Genomic DNA, 10,739 nt, shown 5'->3' on the forward strand with positions numbered 1-10,739 from the left:
TGACTTTAAATGCTAGTATCTGAGAACTTAGAGAAATTTCTGCTGAAACTCTCTACCTATACCAAATGCAAGATAAAACATTATTTCTGAAATAATATTGAATGACCTTCTATATCCAGATTATTGAAAAATCAGGATGGTGTACCTCAGTGACAGAAAGCATACTTAGCATGCACAAGAACTCAAACCCCAGCCCCCACCTCTACCCCACAAAACCACCTTGGCCACATTGTGTTAGTCTGACAGAAATACTTGCTACAAAGCAGTTGAGGTTTCATTCTGCTTTGGCAAAATATTTTAAAGCACTGAAGGTTCTATTGTGCCAAAATTTTACCTTTGAGGATCTCATTAAATACTGATTGCAATTCAGATCTGGGCCATGGCCTGAGATTCTGCATTTCCATTGAGCTCCCTGGTGAAGGTTCTATCACTGAGTGTATTACTGTAGTCCCAGAGAAGATTATGATCTCTGTTATCAAAATACATCAGACTCAGGGTGACACTTCATTTTGTAAGGTGAAACTTCCAGTGGTTTCTAAGTATAAGCTGGCAAAACTGTATTAGGAAAGAGAAAAGCATACAAAACAGTAAAATGCTACGTTGCTGCCTTTGGTGTCCCAATTCATCAGTGATCACTGACTGCCAAACCTCAGGTAGTGGCCCTGCACAGATCTGTGTGGATCCTACACGGTACTTAAGGTTCATGTAAACTGACTGCTCCTTCCTTTACAATGGTCACAGTAAAGAACAACCATATTCAATCCTGAAATGAGTACGTTATTTTGTGCTCAGTTCAACTTCTTTATACTCTTTCAACTTCCACAACCTGACACCTATTTAATCCTCACACAGAAATACTAAACTGGAAAAGAGAGTTATCAAGTGTTAAGAGGAGTACATTTCTCAGGATGTGTGTAACAAATATTCCTTAAAATGTTATTACACATGAGCTAAAGAATACAGCTCCATAAAGGAAAAAGCATTTACATGTAACTATATTTAAAATATTATATAAGCAGGAACTCAATATTACACAATAGGATTCTATTTGAGAGGTTAACTGAAACATGACAACAAATTGGCACATTAACTGGTTTTGTGTCACCAGCTTGTTTTTTGCTACCTATTATTTACCATCCACCAATTTAAACCATCTTACAAGTATACTTAATCACTGCTTTAAGTTTTAGCACATTTTTTTTTAATTTTGCAAAGAATAAAACCATAGAAACTTCAGCCAAGGGTGCACACAGGGCTGAGCTAGACCCAGGCTCCTTCCACGACCCCTGCTGTTCTGGCAGACCACTTTGAGGGACCTGGGAACTCCAGCCAGAGGCACATGGGGCTGGGCTAGACCCAGGCCCCTTCCGTGACTCCTGCCATGCTGGCAGAGCACCTTACAGAACCCAGGAATTCCAACCAGTGGTGTAGGTGGGGCTGTGCCAGAACCAGGCCCTTTCCATGTCACTATAGTCCTGGTCATCCACCTCAGGACCTAGGAACTCCAGCCCATGACACATGCCCCTGCAGTCCCACCACTGCCATCAGGGACTCCCCTTCCCCCACCTCCTGGTCCTAGTATTGCTGTTGATCTTTGGCTCCACCCCCCCCACACACAGAACCTTGGACTGCAGTAGATTAAACATACAGTATCCAGGTGAAACTCAGTAATCCTTCATCCAAACGGAAGAACTCAGTCCATCAATGAGGTGAGTTTGCCCCTAAAATAGCAATAGAGTTTGCCACCTTCAGTGGGTAAACACAAGCAATAAGGAAGCCCCCTCTAGAAGTAGGTCATTGGTGAGCTTGGCAAGTGGGTGGGTATGTCCTTCCTACACACAAAGAATATCAGGTAGGTTGAGGATGGGGTCAATAAGGCCTCCCTTGACCTGCAAAAAATTAAGGGGGCCTGTGAAACACCCAGAGACACTGTAGGGTTCCAGCCAAGACAAACACTGTAAACAGGGAGATCTGGTGACTCTGAATAGCCTGAAGACATAACAACAGCAGGAATTAGGGGTTGATTTCCATCAGTACTCTTAGGCTTGTCAGCCTAGGAAGAATATAGGACTCACCCAACAGGCCCTGCAGGGGGAATACGGGTGACTGGCCCACCTCTTCATTGTGGGACCCAGCAATTGGACAAACATCAACTTTACAGTAGGACCCCAAGGTACATTCTACCAACAGCTGACACCAGTGAGATTGAAGAACCAAATATTAACCTGAAAGGTGAAAATGGCAAAACAAAAAATCAAAATGCAATCTCAAACATCTAATCCATCAGGAGCAGGCACAGGAGACATTGAAATAGAGGACTTCAAAAGTAACACCCCAGAAATCTCTGAAAAGATTGCTATCTTTGAAATAAGTGAAATAAGAAAACAACTCCATGAGGCTATAGAGGAAATCAAATTAGAAGTAATCTCTCATGTAAAGACAGAAATAACCACTTTAGTAAAAGAGTTGCTAGCTAAAAAAGCTAGAGAAAAAAATAGATAAAAAGAAAAAAAGCACAAGAGCATGGGAAAATGATTGAAACCTTGAATGAACATTATAGAAAACAAGCAGAACTCATGAAATGAACTCAAAGAGATATCCAAGAAACAAAAAATTCTATTGAAAGTTGGCAAAAACATTTAAATGAAGCTGGGGATAGAATTTAGGACCTTGAAGTTCAGATCACAATTAGCAACCATGAAAGGATAGAACTTTTAAAAATAACAAAGCAGCAAAATGACTACCCAGCAGCTTCAAGATGATGCCAAGAAAAACAATATAAGATTAATAGGCATCAGTGAAGATGCAGGAATCAATGCGAATGACATAACTAAACTATTCATAGAAGTAATAGCAGAAAAATTCCCAAACATTGGGAAAAATCTGATATGCAGGTGAGGCATATATAATGCCAAACAATCACAACCAACATAAATCTATACCCAGACCTATAATAATTAAGATCCCAGACGTGCAGCATAAAAACAGAATAATAAAAGCTGTTAGAGAAAAGATACAACACACCTATCAAGGAAAGCCCATTAGCACAAATCCTCAAGTCAAGATGAGCTTGGAGTGAGGTATTTCAAGCCCTGAAAGAAAACAACTATCAACCCAGACTGATGTACCCTGAAAAACTTTCATTCAAATTTAATAGAGAAAAAAGATACTTCCATGACAAAGAACAACTAAAGAAATTCATGTTCACCAAACCAACCCTAGAAAGTGTATTGAAAGACATATTAGATAGAGATAAAAATGACACAATCTCCAGAACAACAACAGAAAGAAACCACCAGGTAGGACAAGCAATTAAACAAGGAGGAAAAGCAGAAAGCAAACAACTGGGACATAACATGGCAAAGTCGAGCCAGTATATACCAGTATGTCCATAATGTAAATGGCCTCAATTTACTTATCAAAAGAAATAGATGGACCAAATGGATCAAGAAGCAGGAGCTAACAATATGCTGTACACATAAAACACATCTGACCCAAAAGGAAACTCATAGATTAAAAGTCAAAGGATGGAAAACAATATTCTATGCAACAGGAGCCCAGAAAAAAACAGGGGCAACTATTCTATTTGCAGACAATGTGAACTTCAATCCTAAAATGTTTAAAAGAGATAAAAAAGGTCACTACATACTTATTAGTGGAAAAACTTAAGAGGAAGAAATAACAATTATAAATACATGTGCACCAAATACAGGAGCACCCAACAATATAAGACAAATACTAATGGACATAAAAAGCCAAATACACAAGAACACAGTTATAACAAGGGGCCTTAATATCCCATTGTGATAAAGAGATAGATCAGCTAGACAAAAAGTCAGCAAAGAAACAATAGAACTGAATCATACCTGTGAGCAATTGGACTTAGTAGATGTTTACAGAGTGTTCCACCCAACCACATCAGAATATATGTTCTTCTCAGCTGCATATAATATAGTCTCCAAAATAGACCATATATTATCCCATAAAGCATTCTTAAATATGTGCAGAGGTATTGAAGTTATCCCATGTGTAGTATCTGATCATAGCACACTGAAATTAGAAATTAATGACAAAAGAAATTGCAAAATTTCTATGGAATTTAAATACATGGAACTTAAATAACAACCCTCTGAAGAACCAGTGGTCTACAGATGAAATTAAAGAACAAATAAAGCAATACCTACAATTAATGAAAATGTGGAAATAGCATACTGTAATCTGTGGGATGCAATGAAAGCAGTCTTAAAAGGGAAATATATAGCAATAAATTGTCATATCAAGAAAACGGAGTGAGCACAAATAAACAACCTAATGCTTCATCTCAAGCTTCTAGAAAAAGAAGAGCAAGTTAAACCCGAAGCTCATAGAATAGAGGAAATTGTAAAGATTAGAGCAGAAATCAATGCAATTTAAGCTAAGAAAATAATACAAAGAATGAATGAATCAAAAAGCTGGCTTTTTGAGAGGATCAACAAAATTGACAAACTTCTAGCTAACCTTATCAAGAAAAAGAAAGAAAAAGCCCAAACTCATGCAATAAGGACTGAAAAGAGGGAAATTACAGATTCCATGGAAATTCAAAAGATCATGAATACCTACTTTGAAAACCTCTACTCACATAGAGTGGAAAAACAAAGTAAATGGACAGATTTCTAGAAGCCTGTGAACTACCAAAGCTCAATCAAGAAGATACAACAATTTTGAATAACCCAATGCCAGCTACTGAAAGTGAAAACATGATTAAAAACATAGCAACAAAGGAAAGCCCAGGTGCTGATGGATTCATGGCAGAATTATACAAGAAATTTAGAGAAGATTTGATTCCAATACTCCTTGAAATCTTCAATGAAATTGAAAGAGAAGCAATCTTTCATTCCTGGAGGCAAATATCACTCTGATATCAAAACCAGAGAAAGACCAATCAAAAAGGAGAACTATAGGCCAATCTCACTAGTGAACATTGATGCAAAGATTCGCAATAAAATACTGGCAAATGAAAATGCAGCAAATCATCAAGAAGATTATACACCATGACCAAATGGGATTTATTCCAAGAATGCAGAGATGATTTAACATATGCAAATCAATAAATGTAATACAATGGGGCTGGCAATTTAGCTCAGTGGTGTAAGTGCCTGCCTTGCAAGCACACAGTTGTGAGTTCAATCCCTGGTACCAGTAAAAAAAAAAAAAAAAAAAAAAAAAATGTAATACACCACATCAACAGAGCCAAAAACAAAAATCACATTATTAGCTCAATAGTTGCACTGAGGATAAAGTCCAAGCTTATGATAAAGTCCCACCCTTGTTCATGATAAAACCACATAGAAACTTGGAATTAATGATATCTACCTCAATCTCATAAAGGCCATGTATGACAAACCAACAGCCAACATTATACTAAACGGACAAAAGCTGAAACCTTCACTCTAAAGTTAGGAACAAGAGAAGGATACCCATTATCACCATTCCTATTCAATATAGTTCTGGAAATATTAGCCAGAGCAAAAAGACAAGACAGAGAAATAAAAGGAATAAAAATAGGAAAGGAAAATGTTAAATTATCGTTATTTGCAGATGACATGATACTTTATATACAAAACCCAAAAAACTCCATTAAAAGACTAGTAGAGGTAATAAACAAATTCAGGAGTCTAGCTAGATACAAAGTCAACACTCAAAAGTAAAAACCAATTCCTGTACACAAACAAAAAAACTCCCTGAGAGAGAAATTAGGTAAATATTCCTTTCACAATAGTAACTAAAAAAGTGAAATATCCAGGAATTAACCTTAGCGGATCAAGCATTTTCTCACTTCCTGATCCACGCCCATAACCTCTTACTTTGTAAACTGTGCATTCTACAAAAAGTCTGAGAAAGTTTTAAGTGAGTTACACAGCTTTGCGAACTCCAACTGCACTTTGTCACTGGGCCCTGGATAAATAAATCAGTGCTGCTTTTTTTAAAAATATGTCTGGCCCCATTTTTTGACACCAAGTTGGGGGGCTCATTTTTGGGCTACAAGAATGATCATCTCAATAGATGCAAAAAACATTTTTGATAAATTCCTACACATGTTCATGATAAAAACCCCCTCAGAAACTCAGAATACATGGTGTCTACCTCAATCTCATAAAGGCCTTCTATGACAAACCAACAGCCAACATTATACTAAATGGACAAAAGCTGAAAGCTTGCACTCTAAAATCAGGAACAAGACAAGGATATTCACTATCACCACTCCTATTCAATATAGTTCTGGAGATGCTAGCCAGGGCAATCAGACGAGAGAGAAATAAAAGGAATAAAGGAAAGGAAGAAGTTAAATTATCACTATTTGCAGATTACATGATACTTTATATAGAAGACCAAAAAAACTCCATTAAAAGACTCCTAGAGATAATAAGCAAATTCAGCAGGGTAGCTGAATACAAAGTCAATGCTCAAAAATCAATACCATTCCTGTACACAAACAAAAACTCTCCGAGAGAAAAATTATGGAAATATCACCTTTCACAATAGCATCTAAAGAACATGAAATACCTAGGAATCAACCTAACCAAGAATGTAAAATATCTATATGCTGAAAATTATACTACTCTAAAAAAGGAGATTGAAGAGGATGTTAGAAAATGGAAGGATATTCCTTGCACTTGGCTAGGAAGAACCAATATTGTGAAAATGGTCATACTCCCAAAACTGTTATACAGATTTAATGAAATCCCAATCAAACATTAACATATCTCACAGATTCAGAAAAAAACATGTCTAAAATTCATTTGGAAACAGAAGAAACCTAGAAGAGCAAAGGCAACTCTGGGCAACAAAGGACAAGGCAAGAGGCATCTCAATTCATGACATGAAACTATACTACACAGCCACAGTGATAAAAATCAGCATGGTTCTGGCAAAGAAATAGACATGAGGATCAATGGAACAGATTAGAAGATCAAACACAACTGCAAAGACACTTGGCCACCTGATATTTGACAAAGGGGCTAAACATGCTCACTGGAAGAAGGATAGCCTCTTTAATAAATGGTGTTGGAAAAATTGGCTCTCCACATGCCAAAGACTGAAACTAGACCATGCTTATCATGATGCACAAAACTAAAGTCCAAATGAATCAAAGATCTAAATATTAAAATAGAAACACTAAATCTACTGGAAGACAAGGTGGGTAGAAATCTTGGAGACATAGGGGTAGGCAGAAAATTCATGAACAAAACACAAACTGCATGAAAAACACTTCAAAAAAATCAATAACTGGGATCTCATCTTACTAAAAAGTTTCTGCAGAAGAAATCACCAACAGAGTGAAAAGAAAACCCACAGAATGGGGAAGAGTTATAGCCAGAAACTCCTCAGACAAAGGACTTGTATCCAGAACATATAAAGAATTGAAAAATATCAAGCCCCCCAAATTCAAAGACCCTCTTCAAACATGGGCATCTGAGATGAACACATAGTTCTCACATGAAGATACAAATGGCAAATAAATACATGAAGAAATGTTCACCATCACTGGTCATTCGAGAAAACAGCATTGAGATTTCATCTCACTCTGGAAAGAATAGCTGCCATCAAGAAATCAACTGATAACAAATGTTGGCAAGGCTGCAGGGAAAAAGGAACACTGCTCCACTGTTGATAGGAGTGTAGATTGGAGCAGGCACTATGGAAATCAGTATGGAGAATTCTCAGAAGACAAGGACTGGAAGTTCCATTCCAGCTATTCCCCTCCTGGGTATTTTCCCAGAAACACTGAAAAGGTTTGGTCACAGTGATATATGTACGCCCGTGTTCATAGCAGCACAATTTGTAATAGCTAAACCTTGGAAACAACCAAAATGCTCATCAACTGCAGAGTGGGCAAAAAAGATGTGGTATTTTTATACAGTGGAATATTACTCAGTTATAAAAAAGGATGATCTTGAGGCCTTCATAGGTAAATGGAGGCAACTTGAGACTATCCTAAGTGAAATAAATAATTATATTTATAAATATCACATTGTGTCTCTAGTGTAAAAAGTAATAAGAAATATAGGAATAATAAAACCCAAAATGTGTAACTGCTATTGTAAAAAAGAGAGAAAAAGAAAGTGCTCTAAAGGATAAAACTGTATGTATGTTTAAGTGTGTAAGACAGATAAACATATTACTAAGCTATTGTTGGATCATTGAACAGAACTGTTTGCAGTCTCACTGTTTGAATGTCCATTTTGTATGCTTTAATTCTGTAACTTGAACAACTATTTCTAAGATGACAATACATAATTTATCACCTAGTGATTTCTTACTGTTTATTTTTTTAAATTCTGTATTATTTCTACTCTTTTTTCTGTTTTGTTTTTTTTTTCTATTTAAATAAATTTTTTTTGAAAAAAGAATAAACCAAATGAGAAAAGAAAAAAAAATGGGGTCATTCAAAACAAAAGAAAGAAAATAGTACATAATTTGGAACCACAATACAAAGGGATCTACAACGGTTACCATGGTGTCTCTTGTTATCATCAATAGAATTGCCCATATCATCAGGTACAATAAAACTGAATATACAGTATGGAATAAAATCAATAAAAACAAAACATTGGAGGGCCATAGTCAAACCAGAATGGGTATCATAGTGAATCTTATTGTCTTCAGAGTAGTTGCCTAAACTTTCAGACTTGATACTATCAGCCATAACAGATTCAAATAAAATCAGTCAAGACAAGACAGTAATTGAACAAGACAGATTCAAATAACATCAGTCAAAACAAGGCAGTGAAAGCAATACATGGTTTCAGATTAAATTAATAGGATATATCCTTCTAACTTTGGAATAGTTGTCCATGCCCTCAAATCTAGTACAAATAGACAAACTCAAACAGAATATAACCAAACTAAACAGAGCAATTCAAGCAATATGGGCTTCAAATCATGATACAAGATTAACAATGTCCTCTGCCTTCCCTTTTTAGACAATTCCTCCCTTTTCACTTTCCCAGGGTGCATTGTACATTTTGTATCCCATTAACTCTTAGTTTTTAGGTTAGGGAGGCAACCCACTAGTTACCTAAGTGATTCCGGAGCTTTTTACCCTTGAGCTTGGTCTCAAGTTGTATCCATTTACCTGTAAGAGTCTCAAGGTTTTCCTTCCTTATAGCTGAGTAGTTCTCCATTGTATAAAAGTGTTATGTCTTTCCAACCAATCTACAGCTGAAAGGCAAGCTACCCCCACTTTTTTCTGGCTTTCTGTCACATAGAGCATTATTTTCTCATCTCTGACTTTCAGTCCATAAACCCTCTTTCAGGTTAATTATATTTCTTATATAGAGCATCTTGATGGACCCTATCTCCTGATCCACACTGGTTCTTTTTATTGGTGTAGCAGGCCATCCATATTAGTGATTATGGCCAGCCTTCTCTGCCTCATCTCTGTCATGCTATTTTTCTGCTACTGGTTGTCTACTTTCCTCCTTGATTCCAGTGTCTACCCTGTTCAATGAGGCCCCTCTGCTGCTGTTCCTGAAACCATCGTCTTTTCTCTCTCTCTCTCTCTCTCTCTCTCTCTCTCTCTCTCTCTCTCTCTCATGTCCTTCAGTATTTTTTTTGCAGGGTTGGATTGGTGGTCACAAACTTCCACAGTTCCTCTTTGTCATGGAAGCATCATTTCTCCATGAATTTTGAGAGATAGTTTTGCAGAATACATTGGAGGTTATTTTCTTTCAGGGCTTGGAATACTTCACTACAAGCTCTTCTTGATTTGATGGCTTCTGATGTGTTTTCCTTTATAGGTGATCAGTTTCTTTTCTCTGACAGCTCTTAATATTCGGTTCTTGTGTTGGATTTCTGGGATCTTTTATGTCTGGTTGTAGATTTATTTTGGCTATAGCTGGCTGGAGTTCTGTTTGCCTCATATATCTGGATATCATTTCTTTTTACTATGCTTGGGAAGTTTTCCTTAATTATTTCTGTAAATAGCCTTTGTATTTCATTTGTGTTTACCCCTACTTCTTCACTCGCATTTTTTTATTCGTAAGTTATGGATCCTCTTGTCATCTTCTAGCTTTTGTATTACTACTTCCTGGTTCCTTGATATTTTTAAGAGATCTTTCCTTTCGCAATCACACATTCCTCTCTTCAAGGTTTGATAGCCTATCTTTTGTTTCTTTCAAGCAGTTTTGTCAGCTTTCAATGGAGTTTTTCATTGCCTGGTTGTCTTTTTGAGTCTGTTTCATGTATTCTAGATTTTTTTATATTCTTCATTGAAGGTTTCTCTCCTCTTTCCATGCCCCTCCATTCTTCATTCTGTGTCTTCTTGAGAGGTACTTAGCATTTCTTTTATTATTTTTCTTATATCTTCCTTTACTTGTATTAGAATTCCTGTTTTTAGTTCTTTTATAATGTCACAAAGATAATTCTTTACGTCAGATTCTGCATTTTCAGGCACTGCAGGTGTGCAAACCCTCCCCCCCCCATCTCTTCTGTGTTTGCCTCTCCTGGGCCAGTACTGTTTGGGTTGGGAGTTGGAGACTTCCTTTTGTTTTGTCCTCTTGTCATGTTTCTGGTTTCTTCAAGACAAGTGTAATGGGAGTCCCTGGCACTTCCTATATTGGCTGTGATTACTCTGAAGCATGCTGGCAAGGGGTTGTTGCCCTCTCTGGTCTGCTGATGACCACTGAAGTACAAGCAGGGGTGGGGGTAGACTGGCCCTTCCCTTCTGAGCTGGTCAAGCACTGGGAGTCTTCACCACG

The sequence above is a fragment of the Cavia porcellus genome, unplaced genomic scaffold, assembly GCF_034190915.1.
Source record: "Cavia porcellus strain 051 isolate PalLab524CR breed Dunkin Hartley unplaced genomic scaffold, mCavPor4.1 scaffold_14, whole genome shotgun sequence".
In the NCBI taxonomy this organism is placed as follows: domain Eukaryota; kingdom Metazoa; phylum Chordata; class Mammalia; order Rodentia; family Caviidae; genus Cavia; species Cavia porcellus.